Below are 25,852 nucleotides of genomic sequence, written 5' to 3' on the forward strand. Positions count from 1 at the left end.
ACATTTATTGATTTGTGTATGTTGAACCAGCCTTGTATCCCAGGGATGAAGCCCACTTGATCATGGTGGATAAGCTTTTTGATGTGCTGCTGGATATGGTTTGCCAGTATTTCATTGAGGATTTTTGCATCGATGTTCATCAGGGATATTGGTCTAAAATTCTCTTTTCTTGTTGTGTCTCTGCCAGGCTTGGTATCAGGATGATGTTGGCCTCATAAAATGAGTTAGGGAGGATTCCTTCTTTTTCTATTGATTGATGTTGGCCTCATAAAATGAGTTAGGGAGGATTCCTTCTTTTTCTATTGATTGGAATAGTTTCAGAAGGAATGATACCAGCTCCTCCTTCCACCTCTGGTAGAATTCGGCTGTGAATCCATCTGGTCCTGGAATTTTTTTGGTTGGTAGGCTATTAATTATTGCCTCAATTTCAGAGACTGCTATTGGTCTAATCAGGGATTCAACTTCTTCCTGGTTTAGTCTTGGGAGAGTGTAAGTGCCCAGGAAATTATCCACTTCTTCAAGTTTTCTAGTTTATTCGCGTAGAGGTGTTTATAGTACTCTCTGATGGCAGTTTGTATTGCTATGGGGTCAGTGGTGATATCCCCTTTATCATTGTTTATTGCATCTATTTGATTCTTCTCTCTTCTTTATTAGTCTTGCTAGCGGTCTATCCAGCAGAGGCTGCAGAAGATAGAATATTTCTGAACAGTGAGTGTTGCTGTCTGATTCTTGCTCTGGAAGCTTTGTCTTAGGCATGTACCCAGCCGTGTGAGGTGTGAGGGGTTAGTCTGCACCTAGTGGGGGATGTCCCCCAGTTAGGCTACTCAGGGGTCAGGGACCCACTTGAGCAGGCAGACTGTCCGTTCTCAGATCTCAGTCTCCATGCTGGGAGATCCACTGCTCTCTTCAAAGCTGTCATACAGGGTCATTAACATCTGCAGAGGTTTCTGCTTTTTTTTTTTTTTTTTTTTCTTCCTATGTCCTGTCCCAGAGGTGGAGTCTACAGAGACAGGCAGGCCTCCTTGAGCTGCTGTGTGCTCCACCCAGTTCGAGCTTCCCCGAGGCTTTGTTTACCTACTTAAGCCTCAGCAATGGCGGGCACCCCTCCCCCAGTCTCCCTGCTGCCTTGCAGTTAGATCTCAGACTGCTGTGCTAGCAATGAGGGAGGCTCCATGGGCATGGGACCCTCTGGGCCAGGTGTGGGATATAATCTCATGGTGTGCCGTTTGCTAAGACCCTTGGTAAAGCGTAATATTAGGGTGAGAGTTACCTGATTTTTCAGGTGTTGTGTGTCTCAGTTTCTAAAGGGATTCCCTTCCCCCTTGCGCTTCCCAGGTGAGGTGATGCCTCGCCCTGCTTCAGCTCTGGCTGGTGGGGCTGCACTAGCTGACCAGCACTGATTGTCCCACACTCCCCAGTGAGATGAACCCGGTACCTCAGGTGAAAATGCAGAAATCACCCGTCTTCTGTGTTGCTCGTGCTGGGAGCTGGAAGCTGGAGCTGTTCCTATTCGGCCATCTTGCTGGCACCTCCCCCACCAAGGTTCTAATGAATGGGTCAGAATGTCCTCTAGAAAGAGATAACCAGAAACACCAGTGAAACAAGTTGGACTTATTGGGCATTACAGGGAAGGAGAACATACATCATGGCGGATTATGGGGTGTGTCAGTAAGAGGGTATCAGAAAGGACTTATTACAAGATTCTGCCTTTTGTTAGGTGATTTGGGGGAGGGTTCAAACAAGTAAGACTTTTGTCTGCATTAAATGTTATCAGGAACTGTACATAATTTTAAGATCCATAATTTTTAAATCTTATTGGAAGAAGAGAAGATTACAGCAACTTTAAAGCTGTAATTCATAAATAGATACCAGTCACTCATTTTAGTTGGAAAGGGAGGATGTTTGATATTTTAGGGTTTGTATAGTAATGTGGTTTTTCTCTTTACTTAGTCAACATCATGAATTGTTGTTGGTATTTGTCCCACTTCATCATATCACAGAGTGACCTTGTCTGAAACAGAGATTCTGTGAAATTTTTCATGTTTAAAAGGGGCACACCACGGCCTACTGAAGGTGCTCTTAAAAATACCAAGAAAGGCCTAACTGTAAAGGTCAAGCAAGTGGATTTTATCAGATGATTTTTCCTTTCTCGTGGATGAACTATATAAAAAATGTCATATTTGATATAAAATCTATAGATAGAGGGTAATTAAAATGGAGACAAAGAACCATGATACTGTAATTAAACTTCAAATGTTACATTCTGTACATCAAAACAAACAAACTCTATGTGACTGTTTTTCCCTTGCAATTGTCCAAAATAAAAGATATTTAAAGCACCATAGAATCCAGCAGGAGAGGTTGGGAAAAAAAAAATGTATAATAAAACTCTGACTAAATCTCATGTTTGCACAAACAATCAATACTATAAAAAATGTGGTCTAATGATTACAACCCCACATGACAAATAATTTGTCACTGAAAAAGCAATAACTTTCTAATAATGTGACAAATATTATTTCCACATTTCAAAATCAGCAGTAAAGTTTGAGGACCTCTATTTATATTCAGATATTTCACTAGGTTCTACACTATCAATTTATCCAGTTTCATGTTAACCTCAGAGATTTAAAGGACACTCTTCGGAGTAAATCAGCTGTGTGTCCTTCAGAGCAGTGAGTTCAACTTAAATGCACACTCATGGGAAGATCCACTTTTATAACAGAGCCAGTGTTTTATAATTTGCATGTTCCTTTACTCACAAGGAATCACTTTTTTAAAGGTATTTTATGATTTCTGTTCATATAATACTATTGAAATAACCAGGCATTGGCATCACTGATTAATTGGAAATCTAATAAATTCATTGAGGCTCCTTGTGCTGTTTCTGAATTTTACTATATGTGTAAAAATTGTCAGTAAATTTTTAAATTTGTTTTACCTATTATTTTCAGTTATTAATATAAACTAGTGTTATTAAGACTTTTAGATTTATTTGGCATACAAAAAAAAAAGTTATCTAATGCAACTTTAACCAGAGCAAAAAAGACCAGATTATTCTGACATCATTTCAAAAACATGGATCTAACTGACAAAACACATTGATCAATAACCTCTGTGTAGAATTCCTCCATCCAGTGGACCTGAACAGCCAAGCCTAAAATGAGGACAATTGGGGCAAAATATATTGTGAAGTTCTTGGTGAGCAGGATTCATATGAAAAAGGATGAAGCTTGGAAAGAAGCAAATTACTCATTCTCTTCTCCATGTTAAATCTGATTTTTGAAATGACTATAATCAACCAGGTATCTAAGACCCATTGCAGCATCCTAAAACAGAGATGATCCTAAAACTGAGTCTGGGTAGAGGACTTTTTTGTTTTGTTTTGTTTTTGTTTGTTTGTTTGTTTGAGACAGAGTCTCACTCTGTCGCCTAGGCTGGAGTGCAGTGGCATGATCTCAGCTCACTGCAAGCTCCCCGTCCCAGGTTCACGCCATTCTCCTGCCTCAGCCTCCCCAGTAGCTGGAACTACAGGCACCCGCCACCATGCACCACTAATTTTTTTGTGTGTGTATTTTTTTTAGTAGAGACAGGGTTTCACTGGGTTAGCCAGGATGGTCTCGATCTCCTGACCTCGTGATCTGCCTGCCTCGGCCTCCCAAAGTGCTGGGATTACTGGCGTGAGCCACCGTGCCAAGCCTGGGTAGATTTTTTGCATGCATTAAAGTTCTCATGGTTTCAGATTTAGATCTCAAATTACAATCTTATCCACACACATGAGCTTAGGTAGGTAAGGTAACTGAGTGGCTTTATATAAAGATGATATGAAATGGTAGGGCTGTTGTGAACATTCTCTCTCTAATGAAATTCACCTTCACAGGTTTCTTAAATTCTGGACTAGACAAATTAGGTGGATATAATTCAACTCATGAAAGAATAGTTTACCACCCATGTTTAGACAAACCACTGGACACTAAAATGCACTATGAAAAACTGCGATTACAAATTTATAAAGTTTAGCATAGGCACAGCAATTGGAAAGTCAACTATGCTTACTTCAATTGTGTTCACATTGATTTATAGGCTTCCCTTTGTCAGTCCCTGAACATTTTCCAAGATACCTCTCTACCTAGCTTAAGCTATTAAACCTTGAGTCTGCCTTTTCAACACTGGACTAGGGGAACATTCCAATCAAAAAGAAATCCAAGAGCACTTCTGTTAAATTTTGTTTTTAAATGTAATCTGCTGGGAAAATTTTGAATGTTTTAGATAAAACTTAATGATCTAATGTTTTACAGGAACACTAAACTTCAATTTTTAGGATGAGATTATATCTCTGAGGATTCTACTCTGCTCCATAGAATATATAATATGTATTATATCATATATATAATATATATGGCAACATATTTGAACTAACGTTATTGAGCCGATATCACACAGTATGTATAACTATATTTTGTTATATTTCTTAATTCCATTTTAGCAAATACCTCTGCTTTCCTCCTGATTATAAGATCAGCTTATTCATGAATTATTCTTCCACAGAAGTTGTAAAGGTTTTAAAGCTTATCTAAATATAAAATTTGAAATGCCATTGTATTGCATCAAAGTTATAGTTTAAGAACAACTGATTCATTCATAATAGTAAATCATCCCTTCTAAAAACATGAAATGTCTCTTAAAAATTAAAATCTTTTATACCCTTAATTTTATAGCTTTTCACCTATAGTGTGTGCATGATAAGCTGTTACTATATGAGTTAAAGTTTTAGTTGCTGGTGTGATGGTGTCCTGCTTTCTACATAGTGTCAAAAACTGTGCAGGGTCTGAGATTCTTACCTGACATGCAAGCTAATAAGTTAGCCTATCACAGTTTCGTGGACGCTGGCAGAAGATACATGACTTGGTTCAGAGACAAAAGGACAATTCCTTACACACAGTGATAACATTAGCCAGAATATCCATTTTTGCACTCATTCTTTGAAGTCCAGTTTCTATGAGGAAATGTGAAGAAGGCTAGATGATGCCTGCACATGCAGTGGGGGAGGAGGGGGGCTTTTAGGAGCTAAAACCTCGACTTAGAGAGCTCAAACTTTTTATAATGGAAAACTGACAAATCTTTTCTTACTCTGGACACCAACATCCTCAATAAGTGTATGAAAGTGCTGTAGGCAATCATATCCCTTCAGTTGGTTGTTTAGAAAAAGTGTAGAGAAATGCTATTGCCTTTTATAGGCATATCTTGGGTCCAGGCAACTCACAGGGTTCTCATTTATTCTTTTTGTTTGTATGTTTATTCTATTGCTTTGTTTTCCTTAGGTAGATAAATAAATATCTGCATATAATGAGATTTATATATTTTCATTTCTAATCCTTGCACTTCTTAATTATTATTCTTTTTGTCTTTGGTACCAATAGTAAAAGAAGTATGTCTAAAATTTCCTTGTCAAGTATACTGTTTACTCTTGGTTTTAGTGTACAATTTTTATCAAGTTAAGGAAGTTTTCTTCTAGTCTTCATTTATTAAGGGTGGTTTTTTAAGATAACTAAAAAATATTTTTATAGAGATAGCAAAAATATTTTTTCTTTTAATGGGCTGACTGTCATTGATAAATTTTTCTTATACTGAATCATTCTTATATTTACATCCAATCTTATGATTATAACACAAAACTTGAAATTTGGTAAGCTTATGTATTATTTTAAGATTTAATGCCGGCCAGTCACGGTGGCTCATGCCTGTAATCTCAGCACTTTGGGAAGCTGAGGCAAGCGGATCACGTGAGGTTGGGAATTTGAGACCAGCTTTACCAATAGGAAGAAACTCTGTCTCTACTAAAAATACAAAAATTAGCCGGGCATGGTGGCACATGCCTGTAATCCCAGCTACTCGGAAGGCTGAGGCAGAAGAATCGCTTGAACCTGTGAGGCAGAGGTTGCGGTGAGCCAAGATTGTGCCACTGCACTCCAGCCTGGGCAACAAGAGTGAAACTCCATCTCAAAAATAACAAAAAAAGAAAAAGAAAAAGAAAAGAAAAGATTTAATGCTATTTGTATATATTTTAATATCTAATGATATATATTTAAATATTTAATGTTACACATATATTCCTAAGTGTGTGTGCTCCTATGTAAAATAAGCCTATACTTTTCTTACATTGTCATCATCTTTATGGTACTCAAAAACATACTAGCTTCATAAAATTAACTAGGCATCCTTGTCTTTCATTGCATTTTGTCAGACAACTTGTATAAAATAGGAATTTAATATTATTTGAAAATTTGTGTCAACTATCTTCAAAATCTTTTGTCCCCGGCTTTTGCTTTGTTACTAAATCATGTCTATTATTTTAATTTTGTTTAAAACTTATATTTACTGAGGAAACATTGGCATTATCTATTTTTAGGAAATTAAAATTTTTCTCTAGATTTTCAAATTTGTTTATTTGTATGGGAACCCATATATGACAATGGGAGAGTCAAAAGTAATGGGAAAAGAACAAATTCGTTTATAGGCATAGATAAACTCTTCAAGGAAGAAAATAAAAGTGGATGCCTACTTAACAGCACATTCAAAAGTAGCTTGATGAATTAAAGATCTAAATGTGAAAGATAAACTATAATAGGAGAAAAAGAAATCAAATATATATAGGCAGAAAGCTGCTTGAAAAACAAAACTTCAAAATCAAAGACAAAAAATGAATGAATGCAATTACACTGAAAATACAGACTGATTGTGAATAAAAGTCACAGAAAACAATGTAGATACGGGTGGCTGACAGAGTGGGAGAAGGTATATAAAGGAGATAAAGGTTTAATATGTGAAAAACAAGGCACGCATCCCAATATAAAGATAAACAAAGGGAAACTTCCAAAAACCTACAGCAAACATAAAGTGTACTGTGAAAATTTAGAAGCATCCTCTTTTTAAAATGAGAGACAAGTAACGATGCCCCCAGGTTCTGTTTGGGACAGTAAGCATCCAACATAGAAACCAACAGACTAAAATCCCGGTCCCCATGGGGCTTTTGTCACAGTGGAACTTTTGAGATAATCTCATCCCTTGAATCTGTAAGTATTGTTTTTGTATGTTTGTTTAGGCTGGATGTGGTGGCTTATTCCTGTAATAGCAGCATTCTGGGAGGCCAAGGAAGAAGAATCATTTGAGGCCAGGAGCTACCAGCCTGGACAGCATAGCAAGACTCTGTCTCTATAAACAATAATAATAACAATAATAATAATAATAATTAGCCAGATGTGGTGGTGTGCTCCTTTGGTCCCAGCTACTTGGGAGGCTGAAGCGGGAGGATTGCTTGAGCCTAGGAATTTGAGGCTGCAGTGGGAAATGATCACACCACTGCATTCCAGCCTGGATGATAGCAAGACTCTGTGTCTAAATAAATACAAAGTTTGTTTAGATTAAATACTGTTTAAAACCGTAAAATATTATTCTTTTTTCTAGAAAGCTTCAGGGAGTTTTTTATTCAAAAATTAATCATGATTCTAATAAACTGTCATACAAGAAAATAATTAAACAAGCACACATGATGGAACCAATAGGTAAAGAATCCACTTAACTAAGTTATATTTAATACCTAGAGACTTGAAAGTAAAGTAATAATATGGAATTTATTATAACTATTTTCTTTTTCTTTACTATTATTTTAGGTTCAGGGGTACATGTGCATGTTCTTATATAGGTAAATTGCACGTTGCAGCAATTTGGTGTACAGATTATTTGTCACCCATGTAATCAGTACCTGATACATAGTTTTTGATCCTTACCCTCATCCTACCCTTCACCCTCAAGTAGGCCTTGATGTGTGTTGTTCCCTTCTTCGTGTTCATATGTACTCATTGTTTAGCTCCCACTTTAAGTAAGAACATACAGTATTTGTTTTTCTATCCCTGCGTTAGTTTGTGTACAATAACAGCCTCCACCTTCATACATGTTCCCACGAAGGACATGATCTCATTTTATATGGCTGCATAGTATTCCATGGTGTATATGTACCACGTTATTTTATTTGTCCAGTGTACTATTGATAGACATTCAGGTTAATTCCATGGTTTTGTTATTGTGAATACTGCTGTGATGAATGTACACATACATGTGACTTCATGGTAGAATGATTTATATTTCTCTATAATGGGATTGCTGGGTCATATGGTAATTCTGTTTTAGTTTTTTGAGAAATCCTTAAACTGCTTTCCAAAGTGACTGAACTAATTTACATTTCAGTCAGTAGTGTATAAGCATTCCTTTTTTTTTTTTTTTCCACAATCTCTCCAGCATCTGTTCTTTTTTTACTTTTTAGTAATAGCCATTGTGACTAGTGTGAGATGGTATCTCTTTGTGGTTTTGATTTGCCTTTCTCCAATGATTGGTGATGTTGAGCTTCTCTTTTCATATGCTTGTTGGCCACTTGTATGTCTTCTTTTGAAAAGTGTCTGTTCATGTCCTTGCTCACTTTTTAAGGGGGTTGTTTTTGCTTGTAGATTTAAGTTCTTTATAGATCCATCCTGTGTATTAGACGTTTGTTAGATGCATAGTTTGAAAATATTTTTTCCCATTCTGTAGGTTGTCTGTTTCCTCTCTTAATAGTTACTTTTATGGTGCAGAAGCTCTTTAATTAGGTCCCATCTGTCAATTTTTTGTTTTTGTTGCATTCGCTTTTGGCATCTTCATCATGAAATGTGTGCCGGGTCCTGTGTCCAGAATGTCCTAGTTTATCATCTAGGGTTTTTATAGTTTAGGCTTTACATTTAAGTCTTAAATCCATCTTGAGTTGATTTTTGTATATGATGTAAGAAACAATTATAATTTCAGTCTTTTTATCATTAATTTATGACTGCCTTATTAATTTTGAGTTTTAGACTTGTAAGAATGAAGATGAGGCTGAAGTAAAAAAAAAAATTAAAAAGGAATGAGTCATCAAAATTGTGACTTCATAGACTAATTAATGTGGCATATTACTTTTAGTATGTTTATAACAAGCCAAGGTACAAATATTCTGTTATTGTGGGGAAAACATTGTTTTGAGCTTTGTTTGGTTTTAGGTTAGTTTTGATCTTCAAAAAAGCAAGACTGACTCTATTGATTAATTGAATCATTGTTAACAGTTGGTCTTTATGTTGTCTGTTTATGGAAAGAAACTAATGTATTCTACTTAAGAGAAAATAATCCAATAGGTTTCTGATTCGATTGCTTAGATATTTTTGACAAGTCTTCCTGGAAATCTGATTTTTATTATATACTAAATTTTGAAGAAATCTCAAGTCTAATTAGTGGTAAGTCCCAATAACTTAAACTAAATGCAGACCTTCTGATTTAGGATTCCCAATGTTCATGCTAGTTTTGTACCACAATCTTATACAGATTCATCTGCCTGTTTTTTACTGGAAGATTTCTGGTATATTTTTTCCTTCACTTTTTCTGTACATCTATTTCTTTGTAGTTCATTGAAATGGTTGACAATGATTTCTCCTACCATGGTTACAAAATACTAGGAAGTAATGTGAACATAGATTATACGAAGAGCTACTATATATCAAATTGTCACTTAAAGATCAATTGTAAAATGGAATCTAGAGAAACAGGGTGCAATTTTAAACCCAGAATAAATACCAGAAATTCACTGTATCAAGATTTGAAAACTAGTTGATATGTTTTGTAAGTTCTGCTATTTAATACACAGCAGAGAAATTTGAATGATTAAGGACTCAGATACCGCCACTTTCTAGACTCAATAAGGGGACATTAACAAACAAGGTCAAGCTGAGGTGTGGTGATAGTTTTCTGGTAGCCCAAAATAGATTATTTTACCATTCTTTGCAGAAATAGAGAATTCTAATTGGGAAGAGAGGATGTGGAAGTGACAGACTGTACAAAACATGACAAACTGAAAAAAAGACTTCTTCTCTCCCCCTTACATTCATCTGCTTCCTATTGGAGATGATTTTATATAATCATATCACTTTAGTCAAAATTGATAGACCCAAGGGACTAGACCTAGTATTTCCCTAGAAAAGTATTTTTTTTTTCTTTAGGATTGTGGACTCAGAAGTTTAAAAGATCCAAAGTTGTCTCAGGTGATAGAATCTGGCTATTGGATCTGTAAGTTCGGGACTATTAGAGGCTATGTGGAGAAAGTAGGTCTGTATTGACAGAGCAATAACGCCAACAGGCATGGTAGAAAAGATTTTCCTCCCTGGGAGCAGTTCTCTTGGCAAAAGGAGCACAGATCAACTTTCGCTCTCTGAGAACAGAAGTTATACTGTTCCTCTACTGGTACCCAAAATTACCAATGAAAAAAGCCACTAATGAGTCATATCCTTTGCCATTAAGCAACAGGAGTGCCTCTGAATATACCTTTAGTTTAATAAAGATAAAATATTATCCCTTTCCTCCACCATCTCCTCCACCAAAGGTTTTTGAACAATTCAGGATAAGCTAATGTATAAGAATAAAGGTAGAAGGTCTCAGATGGTCCTTCTCTTTTTTGTTGAAGCAATATTGCTATTACTGGAATTAGAGTCAGCAGGGAGTAGTGCTGACTTGGAGCTAAAAATCATCATCCTGTACTGGGTAATCAGCGGGTATTGGATGAAGTCACAGTCCTGAACTGTTTTGCTGGCTGGAAGTGCTGTCAGCAAAAGAAATACAGGACAGCCTAGTTACAAATTGCACTTTATATAATAAACAGATAAAGAAAATTCTTATTAGGAGACTTCAAAAATGGCTGTTTTTTCCAATACAGTTCTCAAAGACACTTAGAAGCCATTCTGACAATCAAAAAGATGGTATAGAAATGAACCCAATGCTTGATTAAGGTTTCAAATTAAACCGTATCAAATCTAGTGAGTACTTTGATTAAAAGAGTATGATAATAAAAAGAAGGGACAGTTGGGATGACTTTCCTAGATTAAAATCCAGGAAACAAACGATTGGTAGGAAGAAAAATAACTTCTTACCAGGCAATTTTATCCCTATATACGGAACTGCATTTGGCACTTCCATCTAAATTCCCACTGTATTTAAGGAAGGAAAAGTCAAAAAAGGGACAGAAATGTTTCCTGGGATTAAACTTCTTTCTCACTTAATTTAGGTTTTCAAGATTTATCTATATCAAATCTCTTCCAAATCTAACTAAACTATAAAAATGCTAACCTGAAACTCTGTCATAGTTATCCAGTGATTAAAAAAATTGTTTTCTAACATACATCAAAATAATTGACAAATTTGTGTACAAATAAAATAATAGTAAATGATATTAATTCCTAACAGTCCTGATGTTTAAAGCAGTAATAGTTCTCACTGTACAAAAAAAAATCATCATGCAGTTGAATATTTTTAATATAAATAATAAAAGCTACTATTGATTGAGGACTTACCATGTGTCAGGTACTTTCTCTATCCAGTGTTTAGTGCACATTATTTAATTTAATTCCCACAAATTTATAAAGAATTTTTATTCCCATTTTAAATAGGAAAGAGAACATGAAGTTAAAAATTACTTACCATTTGCTTTTTCAATAAGCATTTCTTGTGTGATTGCTTCATACACACTGTGTGGTGGGTGCTATCGATTAAATAACAAATAAGGAACAGGCCTTATCATTAAAGAATATGTGCCCAGAGTCACATAGCGTGTATCACTTGTAGGAATTAAACCTGTTTGTCTACAAGATGTATTCTTCATCTTCGTGAATGTTACAGCATCCTTCTCCTGCTCCCCCTACTAAAAACAAAATTAAAACACAATATGCTATATATAATACTTAAAATCAGATCTAACTGTAAATGAAGTTTTCTCATTTTGCAATACCAACATGCAGGATCCGTTAGTTTCAAGGGAATGAAAGGTCAGGAGTAAGACCAATAAATTGAAAACCTTCTTTCCGACTAGACAAGCAATGTGAACTAGGACCTCTGATCGTATAGGAACAAATAGAAGCATTAGATCATCTGCCGTCTGCATACTCCAAAACATCTTTCTCATAAGTTATTAACCTGGTGCTTGCAATTCAAAAGACATGATGATCTTGTAGACCTTTTCCAATTACAGATTTCATTTTTAGTCCCTGAATCATAAAAATATCCCTTTTTATTTCCCAGCTGACTCTTCTCCATCTCCAAACTCCCTGTAAGGTGCTATGTCATCTAAAAGTCTATATCCTTTTTGAAGTGAATTTTCTTTGAGGTCTCTTGTTAGTTTTCTTCCGTTAACCAAAACCCCATGTATTAAGAGTGCTCCAACAGTGGAAAAGCTTTCCTGAAAGATCTTGAAGAGGATAATTTTCATATAGATAAAACTGCTAAAGAAAAGAAAAACAGAAGCCTAGTTTGGTTGCCTCTTTGATTAGATTAGCATAGTCTACTTAGTTGTAATCTATTTAACTGCTTGCAAAGCTGTTATAAACCCAAACACCATAAAATGAAACAAAAATTTACATAATTGTGTTCTGCATCTAAAAATGTCTTTAATGGGGGCTATACCAAAAACGTCAAAGCACAGCTAATATTTTAAAATGTACTAGTTTTCATTTATTGAAAGCTTTAGTCTGTGTCAATGTTCTATCTTATATATTATTTGATTCAATCTTTAAAAAAATCATAGGAGATGAGTATTATTATTATTATTATTATTATCTTTATTTCATAAGTGAGGAAAATGAGATGAAAGAAAGGTATAATAGATAACTTGCCTAATTCTCAAGAAGTTATGCAATTAATATTTAGTCTGCACAAATATTCATCATGTGATAATAATGTTTTGAATAAAGATAATATGGTAAGCTCTGTGACTCAGTATATGATCATAAAAACAAACTCTTTTGAGGTCATTTCTGAATGCCCATCTGCTTTGATTACTTTAGCTGAAATCACTGCCAGACTCTGATATACTAGCTCACCAAGGTATTTCCTTTTCCAGTTCAGAAAATGCACTAATTTTAATTAACCTACTCTTTCAGCCACTTATTTCCTAATGTATTCATGCTATAAATATGATTTATTCTACAAGTTTAGTATTTCAGAAAGCATTGCCTTGATTATTAAATTAAATGTAATACTACTAAATCTGTCTCCTGCATATTATGATTTTTAATTGATTGCACATTATTTTTTAAATTTTATTTCATCAAAAATAAAATCATTCCTTTTGAACATATAAAATCAGCTCACAACTTGTTACTTCTGCCTGCAAGTACTTTTGATTTATGGCATTAGCTAGTTACCTAAGTGGATCTGGATCACTTGATAAACTCCATTTTAAAACTTTAGTCATGTTTTTAGACGATATTCTAAAATACAGATATTTCTAACAAATTTTAGATTTTAGATTTAGAAAATGCTGTGACAGAGCTCTTTAAAATACTACCCATATCAAGAGAGATAAGATTTTTATGTGTGGCTTTTCTTTTCTACAGACAATAGCTTAATAATGTGAAAGTTTACTCTGGCGACTGCCTTAGTCATAAGGTGCCTTATTGGCATAATATATTTTTCAGAAGAGGCATTCAATTAGTTTTTAGATTAAAAAAAAGTTAAGGGAAATAATAAATGACCATGCCAATCCTTTCTATTTTCACATAACTGTATTGTGATTTGGGACAGTTCTGTGGATTCATACTTAAAAGTTTCTATTTCTCTTTCTTTCTAGCTACACCTACATACACACACACATACACACAAACACACATATGCAAACACACACATAAACAAACACACACAAATACAACAATATATATTCAGAAACAGCTCTTTCCGATAATTTGAACTATTCTTATACATTAGCTTATGTATGCATGTGTGTATACAAGCATATATGCATACATGTGAAAAACTAAAACTGAATTTGATAGAAGCATGAATATACATTATTCAACGAAGGAGCCAGGATGGTGGAATTAAAAGGGTTTCATCTCAGTGCTTTCCTAAGTATAAAATGCATATATTTAAAATTTTTACTTATCCCAGGGTAAATATAAAACTGATTCATTAAAAAATGGTCCTTTTTAAGAATTCAAAGGACATAGAATTTTGTGAAATCTAGTATTTTTACTTAAGGGCCTTTTTTCTTTCTAATTCCATCTCCCTATCTCTTATTTTATAAACCAGTTGATTCTTAAGTGGTTACTTGGGAGATGATATATAACTTACACATTTTCTATGTAGTAAACATTCATATTATATATATATATACATATATATATAAATTATTCCTATGGATTGAAATTGCCAAGGCAAAGAATATGCAAAATCTATATTCTGAGTAAATTTCTCTGACAGGAGTAACTTTTCCCAGTATTTGAGAATTCCTCATTTCCTACAGCCATACAAACATTAGATATCAATATTTGTAAGCATTGATAATATAATTTATAATGAAATTGCCTTTTTATCTATTAATGTTAAGCTATATCATCTTTACATAGCCTTGTAAGTCATTTGCACTCTTTCATTTTCCGCTTTTCTTTTTATTTTCACGTCCCTTGTAATGTTAATCTCTTTGTTACTGATTTTTAAGAGTTCATTTCTGATTAAGGATGTTAACATTTCGTCAAGCATTTTAAATATTATGTTTTTCCCATTTATTTTACTGTGGTGTTTTATTTTTTGGCTGTACAGAAATTATATATTGAAATATAATCTTGCTCTGCTTTTTAAAAACATGAATATACTTCAAATGGTAATCAATGGATTAAAAAAATCTTGCCTTTTAAATATTATAAGCCACATTCAATCATATGTTTGATTAATCAGTGTTCTTTGGCTTTATCACTTCTCTTTCTCTAGTTCTGCACAGCATGTTTGTTCTGCATTTGCACTTCCTCTTATCAGTTGTAAAGTTACATTCCAACTCTACAGGCACACAGAATGAGAGAAGTAGAGCCTACACAACTGCAGTGACTGTAATTTTATAATTTTGGCTGTCAGGATCCTGTCTTGAAACCATAATTAATGCAATACGTTTGCTAGCTTCTCTCAGGGGTAAAAAGAAAGATCTAATTGAAACCTTGTAAAGCAACTTTACAAGTGAAATGTAAAGGGTATTGCCTTTTATCTCCCAGCCCCACCTTGACATAGTCACAGATTATTAGTGTTTCATAAAAATGTTGTAAATCTTTATGCTAATATCCTTATAACTGGTGAATTTAGGTCAACAATGATAATTGCATCTTTAATTGCTAATGTTTAATAGCATTTCGTTTCTGGAATCGGAAACTGTAGATTCTGAAAATGACTCTACAATTGGTCATAGTCATTTTATAATTCTCAAGAAGTTTTGCACCAGCATACATAAATTTAAGACAAAAGATATATTTCATATTCTAATAAAGTAGTGAATTGATTCATAAAAATTATCAGTGACATCTAGATAAAATAATAAGCACACTCCTCCTTCTCCCACACTTACTGTGTTTGGTATCACCCTTTGAACACTGAATAAGGCATGTTGAAATCTTAATTTAAGATACTAAAAATAGTATCTTCTCCTTTTCCTCTTCCTCCTTTTCTTCTTCTTCCTCATTTCCTTGCTCCTCCTCTTCTCCTGATGCTGCTGCAAAATAGGACAACCTGATTTCTGAGCTATGCTTATACTGTCTAATTGAAAAATTATTATCTGTTACCGGCTGACTTTTGGCACTGATTTAAATCTCTCATCATCAAAGGAATTCCAAGAAGTTACTCTAGGATGTATTTACTCAACGAATATTTACTGAACACCCACTATGTGCCTAACTTTAATATTCATGATGACTAGGCTTAGTGTATGAAACAGACTTAGCTTTTCTCTTTATGGAGCTTATCTTCATAATCACAGTTTAAAAAAAGAAGTTGACTGGTACGTATTTGGTTATTAACTCATAGCTTTCAACTAACCTGATGATAGGAAATTCCAAGAAATAGTACTACATACTATGGTGTATAGTTGAGAGTACATTTCTTCCTTATTTTTCCTAAATTATGACCTTAGTATAATTTTTTTATGACAAAAGGCAACAGTATAGTGCCACAGATTCTGCTGTTGCCCAGCCTTTATCCTCTCTGCTTCATCGTTTTGGTGCATTTTTTCAGACTTCCAACAGCTAACATCTCAATCTCTTTGCCTGAGAGTGAGTCTCTGACTCTTGAAGATCAAATAGGCTTTGTGCATGGCAGATGAGATGTCACAGAGAATTAATCACTTACCAAGCCAGTATTTTACCAATAACTGATCTTCACTGATGTATGAACACCCCAACTCTGTCACCCCTTGGGGAGATGACTTTGAAATTTCTTTAGGTAGTTTAAGCTCCAATTGCCCACAAAGATAACTTGCTTGATAGTGTACCCTTCATTGACTCTTTCTTCTCCCTGTCTCAATGTCCTACCTCACTGCTTATATTTCCTTAAATAACTTACGGATAAACTATTGGCATTTGAATTATTTTCTCAGTAGTGGCTTCTGAGGGAATCTAAATTAAGACAGTTGGTACTGGAAGTGGTTTTAAAAAGCATATCCTTAGGATAAAATTCTAAAATTAGATTACTCAATGGCCAGATAATTATTAGACTCCATTACTGCTAATAAGTAGGATAATTATTACTCTTAAAATTCTGTAAAAACACAATAACCAATACTCTCACTTATGGTGAATTAAGATACAAATGGAATGAAATGCAGTAGCTTATTCAATATTTCTAGTGATATGGAGATAATAATTATTATATGAGCTGTGGAATTGCTTGGTCATTAAATAATAAAGGAAAAAAAACTGCAGATCAAGTCAATTCATGACATTCTTAATTTAGAGTATGACCATGTAAGCCATGGTAGTATTTATGGCAGTATTAAAGATATTATTATTTCTTGCAACCAGAGAGCACAATGTATTGATTATCAGACCTAGAATCTGAGTGTGGAAATAATAAAGTTATAATGAAGGCTAAAGTCATATCCTGGCAAATCTTCTACACAAAAGTCAGAGTACTGAAAAGGAAAGAGTAGGACTTTAAGACCTTAGATGAGATATCTGGGTAGAGTGTTTGAGAACCTTGAACCCCAAGAGTTCCCAGAACTCTCTGTGTTAGCAAAAGTGGCCCAGTCTTCTTACCAGAAAATGACATCCCTTTTCCTGAAGACCATGCAAAGACCTCATCTGAGGCAGATGTCTTATACAACTATGTTTTTTTTTTTCTCCTCCATAGCGGCTCCCAATTTTTCTCATTGCTTTTATACTGGTAACCATTATTATGATTCAGCAAAGCCCAACTGGGGAAGTAGTATCCTTGTAGTATTTGTTATCTACTACTGCATAAGAAATTGCTATGAATTTAGTAGCTTAAAACAATACCCATGTCTTACAGTTTCTGTGGGCCAGTCTGAATATGATTTCACTGGATTCTTTTTTTCTTTGTTGGTGTCTCACAAAGGTGCTATCAAAGTGTCAGCCAGAACTTCAGTCTCATCTGATGTTTATACTTCAGTCTCATCTGATGTTTATCTGGGGAAGAAACTCTTGCTGAACTCACGTAGTCTGGGGCAACATTCAATTCATGTGGGATGTTGGATTGTAGTTTTCTGAGGATTTTGCCCAATTTGTACAGTAAAAACAACACAAGCACGCACACACACACACACACACACACACACACCAAAAACCTTAAAAGTGGGTTACAAAAGGATGATGTCAACTAACACAATGCAAACTTACAACTGTATACGAATTTTCAGGGAACCTATTGCAGAAGAGGCAATATCCTCTTGAGGAATACTCTGTAAAACAAATCAGGTAAACGTCATAGTAAATCCCACAATCTTTTCTCAACACAAACTAGAAAAATTTTCCAGGACCTACTCTTATCTTTTGAAAGATGTTCTACATATTTCAGGATATGGGGTCTTAGATGACACAGTACTAGGAAACTCAAAATGCCATTTTAGACTTTAATTAGAGAGTAAGCATATAGAGGCCAGGTGATACATTAAATACTGGCCTTCAGTCATCTCACTGTGGGTCCACTGATTCCCAGCTCCTAAACCCCAGCCCCAGACCTGATGTCATTTTTCAATCCATAAATATATCATCAGAATGCAAACACTTAATTGATAGTGATCTCATACTTGCAACTAGACCTGTGTAGAGTGCAAGAATTGTAGGAGCAGTCAAGTAAAAACTCCTGAAGCTTCCCCCTTCCAGGCAAGTTAGTAAATTGAAATTAATATTGCATCCCAGATAGAATAGTAGAACTGTGGAGAATCAATGAATGAATGGGTGGTAGTTTTATTTTAACCCTATTTAATGAACCAGTCTGCATGCCCCATGCAATCTTCCAAAAAAACAAAGAAAAATAAATTAAATAAAGATGGAGTGTAACAAATGATAGCGAGTAGTATAAACTTAACTAAGTGTTATTTCCAATTGCAGCTGCTATGCTAGCTATGTAACTTTATTAGACCAGATCAATATAGCCTTGGGCATTTGATATATGGTTATTTATCTGGAAAATATGCTTTTCCTACCTGATGCTAATGAGTAAAGAGGATTTGAAGAAGTTTACATTCACCTGAATTAGCTGGAACTATGTACTTATGGTCTTCCCACAAAATGATATTAACTCTACTGATCTTAGCCATATATAGTCATCTGACAGTTGTATAGAATATACAGTTGACTTTCTATATTAATGGCATCATATTAATTGGATATAGTGAATAGGAAGTGCCAAATACTTTGCATGTAATGTGCTGCAGAGAATGGAAGAAAAACTCAACTTAAAATTTAGATTTAAAACCATCCTTGCAAGTGAAAGAAAATTTTAGGGGTCCAATAAACTGAAGCATACCAGGGAATTTCCTCCAAATAAAAGGACAAGCTATTGTGCCCTGGTTCTCCCATGATTAACAAATTGTTACTCCACTTGGTAGGCTTATTTGGATTTTGAAGATAGCACATTTGGTATCATCGCTGTCATCCATTTATAGGGTGATGCTGGAATGTGTTAGTTTTGAGTGGGCCCAGAAAAATACAGGATTCTGTAGCAGTTTCAGGCTACCATATGCAGCCCTGCAATTTTGTGTATGGGGCAAGGTAGATTCCAGAGTGCTAGAGGTAACTGTCCTAGAAAAGGGTGCTACATAGAATGTCTAACATAAAATGTTTGCAGCAGAGAATCAGTAACAATTAGAAAAGCAACTTCTGACTGGGCCCTCGTGGGGATACAGTGTCCAGTGCCAGTATATCAAGTGACTATTAAGGATACTATTGGTGCTGCTAATCATAAATTGGGTATTATCAACCTATTAAATAATAAAGTTGTATAGGCACAATATGAATACATCATATGACAGCAATGACAAAAGATTAGGCCTACAGCCTAATCAGAATTCAGAGATGACAAGTAAGTTACACAAAGAGGTGACCAAGACTCCAAGTACCAAATTCTTTTGCTCCAATATCTCACCCTCAGCTCACAGCTATGACTTCATATGGAATTCCTTATGTCCAGCTTGTGGATGTAAATCTGGTCCAGATTTATGAGGAGGCTACTTAGTATAAACCAATATATTGATACTAGCCAAAAATAGAAATGGCTTCAGAAAACAGCATTGAGGGAAAATCTTACTAATGGACAGAATTTCAAACAAAGCTTTAGGTTATCACTTTGATGTAGAAGAAGATGCCTGCACTGAGGATATTAATAAGTTTGGGGGCAGAGATGAATGACCTAGTTTGTTGGTCAAGAACCAGCCGGGTGTGGTGGCTCATGCCTATAATCCCAGCACTTTGGAAAGCCAATGTGGGTGGATCATGAGGTCAGGAGATCAAGACCATCCTGGCCAACATGGTGAAACCCCGTCTCTACTAAAAATACAAAAAAATTGGCTACATGGTGGCACATACCTGTAGTCCCAGCTACTTCGGAGGCTGAGGCAGGAGAATCACTTGAACCCAGGAGGTGGAGTTTGCCGTGAGTTGAGATTGCACCACTGCACTCCAGCCTGGCGACAGAATGAGACTCAGTCAAAAAAAAAAAAAAAAGAAATATAGAGTAAGACTGGAAGAGCAGATATTTGAAGAAAAGCACGCAGATTTTTCTATGAGAAAGTAAATAAAATGTGAGGATTTTTGTGTCTCATGGCGGTGCCCACCAACATTCATCCCAGAGAAAGCATAGACAACTAGGTTAGAAAGACTCATCTAATAGTGACTAACCACCCTATGACTTCAGCCACTCCAGTGCTTGCATATAATCCCACAATTGTAGTTGCCAGCATTGGAGAAAGTGAGATCACGTGTGGGACTTTCACTGTGGGCTCCTTCTCACTAAGTAGCCAGTGTTGCTACTGAATATGTGACCAGTCAGAAATTTAGACCAACACTGACCCCCTGATATCACACTGATTATTAATTTATTGTCTGTAAGCTCCTAGTTCACCTTTCTTTGACCTGATCTGTGATACTTGCCCTTAATCCCGTGAACATTTCTCCTTTGCCAGCTGGTGCAATGTTAAGCTTTGTCAACAGGGGGCAATGGAAGGACATTGCAAGGTTATAGTAAGAGGAGGTGGCTTCTCTCCTTGATACTGGTATACTTTTGTTGTCCTGTGATGTAGCTACTAGGAAATCAGTGTACCAGAGACCTAGCAGCAAACACTCTGTAGTAATTTTTTGACTGCCTCACATGCCTTTCCTACCCAACAATCCAAGCCCACATGTTCCAGCAAACTTCTTCCCCATTGATCTTTTGCATATTTTAGGGGGTAGCCAAACTCTAGTAAGACCTGATTCTCAGGCTGGGGGATGGTGTCTTTTCTCAGTTCTTATTCTTTCCTTGTTCTTTCTCTCTCAGTCTTACCTGTACAACACTCTTTCAGTCCTGTTAGTAGTTAATAATACATTAATCTTTCTTGTTTAAATTGTTGGTATGATTTATATGTCCTGACTGGATCCTGATTAATACACATACCATCCCCTCAAGGAAACCAACCAGGTACTTTTTGGCTAATTGACTACAATTAGCTGCCTTCCATAGTGGCAGAACAATGATTCATCTTTACTGGGATTCTTACATTTTCTAGGTAAAGGTGTATGCTTCTGTTTTTCAATGCCTTGGACAATAACACTCTCTGAAGGCTGTCAGAGAAAAAATACACAGGACAAGTTAGGCAAGAAAGACTTTATTCAACAGTATTGCAACAGATGAAAGAGATTGGACTCAACTCTACTAAAACAAAAGACAGGAGAGTTTTTAAGCACTGTGGTGAGCTGGTGGAAAGTACTAGACAATTTAGTGGGAAGTGGGTCAATATGATCAGGCCTTCTGTGTTTGCTAATTGGTGCTTAGTTTACTGAAGTTAGGTTCCCACCCTCCCACAGAGACTAGGAGATTGGAGCACTATCTTATTTGATGATTGCATTTCAAAAGGATGACTCCCAGGACCTCAAAGTCCCGGACTGTAAAACTTGCAGGAGGCTGGAGAAAATTTACATCTGTTTTCTAACGTAAATTTTCTAAGAAAAGAAAGGTGAGGGGTCTGTGGTCAGGAAAAACCTGTCAAAAGTTTAGTCAAGTTTTGATCAGGGTTCACAGAATAACTGATTTATTGTCATTGGATCCCATACCATGTCACCTAGGATCAAAGAACTCATTTTACAGAAAAGGAAGTGAGCACGGGATCCTCCAGTCCCCCCATATACCTCATCACTTAGAAGCTGCTAGACTAATACAATATTAAAATGGCCTCTTAAATGTATAGCAGAATACCAGCTTGTAGTTGATGCCATTAGTTGAGTTCTGTGATTCAAGATGTGGAGTCTAGTTGAAGCCATGGCCATTGCATGATTTTATAGGCCTGATAAATAGAATAAATAGATCTTGGAAACAGTGGTTCTTCTCATCACACTTCCAGGGATCCATATATGGAATTTGTACTTCCTGTGACTATAACTGTAAGCTCTGCTGGAGGTGGTCCTGGTTTCCAGGGGGAATTCCAAGAAATAGATGACATAGTAAAAGTTCCACAAAACCTAATTGTTGGACTGCTGCCTAATTATCTGACACTTCTCCTGCCAGAAGATCGGCAAGGAAAACAAGCAAACAAAGTTACTATATTAGCAAGAATAATAGAAATTGATTATCATGAAGAGCTAGGAATGCTGCTACCTGATGGGGTTAAGCAGAATTATTTCTAAACTTCAAGATAGTTCTTGGGGAATCTCCTGGTGTTACCATGTTGAGTGACATCTGTTAATGGGTAATTACTGCAAGTATGGCCTTACAAGGACATGCTATTCTTTCTTTTCAAGTTACCATGTTGAGTGATATATGTTAATGGGTAATCATAGCAAGCATGGCCTTATAAGGATATGCTATCCAGTGGCACAGACATCTGAATGATTAAGTTCTATGTTTATCTACTGGACAAGCAACCCATAACAGTGAGAGGGCTGGTTGAGAGTGAAGGGAATGTAAAATTGGAGAAAGAGGTGGGGAAATACTAAATATAAATTTCAGCTTCAGAACCAACGAAGCAGTGCTGACTATAGTCCCACCTCTTCTATTGTGTTTTTTTTTTTTTTCAATGAAACACTCACTGCCACCTGAAGAAACAGTGATAGATTAAACTTAATACCAGACAAGGAGGGATCTGGTTAGGGCAAGGGGTAAGCTGTAGCAGAAACTCTTGGTGCCCCATCCGTGTCTCTACAGCCCTTATCATTTAAGTGCATAATAATTAATAATTACTTTTTACTAATTATACAGGGCTGGTACAGATAAGAAAAGGGTGTAATGAGGGCTTTTGGTGGTTTGACAATGTTCTCTTTTTAGATCTGGGTATTGGTTGCATAGGGGTGTTCAGTTTGTGAAAATTTAATAAACTTTACACTTATGTGCTTGTGTGTGTGTGTGGGTGTGTGTGTGTATACAAAATTAAGGAAAGTAGAATGGAGTTAAAATCAGAAATATTGTTCTAGAAGTTATCAGGCATAACCAGGTTTTACAAACAGCCAATTTTGTTATTTAAATACATCAAAATTGATTTGCTTTTCTAAGACCACCAGAGTGAGTACTAAAGAACCAGCGAGTAGGCAAGGCTAGGAGCAAAACTGCAAATTTATTTTTGGTCACCTAGCTTCAGGGAAGAAGGTATGGAGGGTGAGGTCTGTCGGTCTCCGGCAAAGGAGGCCGAGCGAGTCACTCGGTGGAGCTCTCGGATGAAGTTCCTGATGCAGTCCTGACAGGAATGGGGGCTGAGGAAGTTCACCCGGCGCGCTCCCCGGGAGCGGCTTTTCTGGGAGTGGGAGGGCAATAGGCGGGGCACGGGCGTGTCGGGGGGCGTTCCGCAGGTGCAACCAGGTAAATCTCGGTCTCTTCGGATTGACGTCACCTGGCGCATGCCCAGTTGATCTGCACCTTCCCGGGCACCGGCTACATTTTCGCGCTTGCGGGAAAAGTTGGTGATGAAGAACCTGGAAGTGCGCTATCTTGCCTCCGTTCGTCCAAACAGTCCAACCTTTTATTGATAATAGTGATAAGGGGCACCGTGGTCTGTCTGGCTACTTCCTGCTGTTAAGGGGCGTCGTTAAGGTCGGGGCCTATGGTTGGTATTTGGACGTACAGAATCTTGGCATGGAGAAATTTGATCAAAATGGGGGCGAAACATAAAATAAGGTACAGTATTAGTATAGGAATGAGGAATGGAAGCATTTGTTGGAATATGGGCAAAACCCAGAAGGATGGTCCTGGCAAGGTTGGGTATTAAGGTTTTGTATTTCAGTTTTTTATTTTATTGAGGGTTTGAATGTTAGTGTCTACTAGGCCTGCCTCGTTAACATAATAGCAGCACCCTTCTCCAAGGAAGAGACAAGTGCCTCCTTTTTCAGCTGTAAGTAAATCTAAGGGCTCGCCTGTTTTGGGCAGCTACTTGGGCTATTGAGGTAATTTGGCGCTGCAGGGAGGCCAGGCTTTCAGCTGAAGCTTCTATGGCTTTCTGTATTTGAGCTTGTGTAGCTTTGTCTGACTGGAGTGAATAAGCAAGGGCTCCGGTTCCAAGACCAGATGCTACCAGAAAGGAGGCTAGGGAGATTCCAATAACTAGAGGGAGGAAAACAGCCCATTTTTGTAAGCGATTGGCAGGAGGGTGTAGCTGCAGTGTCAGTTCGGCTAGTTCAGCCTTGCTATACAGGGTGAGGCTGGGCACTAAGGATACTGGGACACAGAGAGATTGAGATTGAGTTGTGACAGTTTGGTTAAAGGTTTTAGAAAGGGACCCCTTGCACTAGAAATAGCCTCCAATGGGGGCTGTTTGGCCTCCACTGGGCGCCTGAGTATGATTACACCAGGATGAATTTGGGGTTGAATAACAAAAAGGGAGAATTGGGCTGTCTGGGTTTTCATATAGTGGTGCCTGGAGGGTAGGGGAATTGTGGGAATTGTGGGGTGTCTCACTAGTGGTATCAAAGGCCTTGGGCAGAGGAACAGTCACCAAGTGGGGGGGGGCCTCCTAAAGCCACACAGAGGAAACAATGTGTGAGATTGGTGATATTTGCAGTGTAACTTAGGTTTAGTCCTTGACGTATGAGTAAGAGCCAGGAGAATTGGTTTTCTTCTGGTGGTTGTAGTTGTTGCTGTAGGGCCTGTTCTTGTTGTTGTATGGTTGAGGTTAGGTTAGTTAGGGTTTCTATGCTTTCTGGGAAGGACTGTCGGTGTTGGACTAACACTCTTTTTATTAAGAGGGTGGCTGTAGGGTATGAGTTTGCCCAGAAGACATACATGCCAGCTTTTTGTCCATGTTTCAGTGATAGAGAATTGCCATACAGTGGGTGGGCTAGTAGAAGTCTGAGTCTGAGTGTATAAGGAGAGTAGTAATGTAAGTATAGAAAAGGACTTCATTTTCAGTGTAGTTGCAGAGTGTTCCTTGCCACTGAAGATGTTCGATGAAGGTTAGGAGATGGGAGAACCACTGCTCTGGACTATTGTCTGGAGGTAGATATGAGTCTGGGGTTATGTATTGAAAGTCTGACAGGTTTATGTAGAGGATGGTGAGAAAGCGAGCTAGGCGCCAGGGGTCGGGGAGCATGAGCTAGTTAAGAAAGTTTTGTAAGCTTGAGGTGAGTGGGGGAAAGTTGAACTGATGTCCACTGATTGTTCTCGGTGGGGGCCCTTTTTAGCTGGGAAATATGAATCCAATGCATGTGTCCTAGGAGTTTTGCTGCTGTATGTGTAGACAGGAGGACAGTGTATGGGCCTTTCCACCTGGGCTATAAGTCTTTGGCTTGGATATCTTTGATGTATACTTGGTCTCCGGGACTGAGGGAAAGATGTGCGTTGTAGGCGTCTGTTGGAGGACGGTGTGCTAACTCAGCGTGTTGTCTTAGGAGTTGTCTGAGAAGAGTGAGATATGGGAGGTAGTTTGCCAAAGGGGCAGGCAATGAAGGTATTTGCTGGAGGGTTAGGGGCCGTCCGTAGACTAATTCGAACGGACTGAGGCCTGTTGGGCTTCAAGGTGCTGCCCGCAGCCGGGTCAGGGCTAAGGGAAGGAGAGTTACCCACGACTGCTGGGTTTCGATTGAGAGTTTGGTGAGCTGTTGTTTGATGAGTCCGTTAGCCTTTTCCACCTTACCAGAAGACTGAGGCCTATAAGGGATGTGGAGTTTCCAGGTGATGTGTAGGAGGGCTGCCACCTGTTGGACTACCTTGGAGATGAATGCTGGACCGTTGTCGGATTGAAGAGTGACCGGGAAGCCAAACCTAGGGATAATATGTTCAGTGAGTATAGAGGCAACAATGTTAGCGGTTTCTCCTGTGGTGGGATAGGCCTCTATCCACCCTGAAAAGGTGTCCACAAGGGTTAAGA

This window comes from Colobus angolensis, unplaced genomic scaffold (genome assembly GCF_000951035.1).
Source record: "Colobus angolensis palliatus isolate OR3802 unplaced genomic scaffold, Cang.pa_1.0 Scaffold15, whole genome shotgun sequence".
NCBI classification, from domain to species: Eukaryota; Metazoa; Chordata; class Mammalia; order Primates; family Cercopithecidae; genus Colobus; species Colobus angolensis.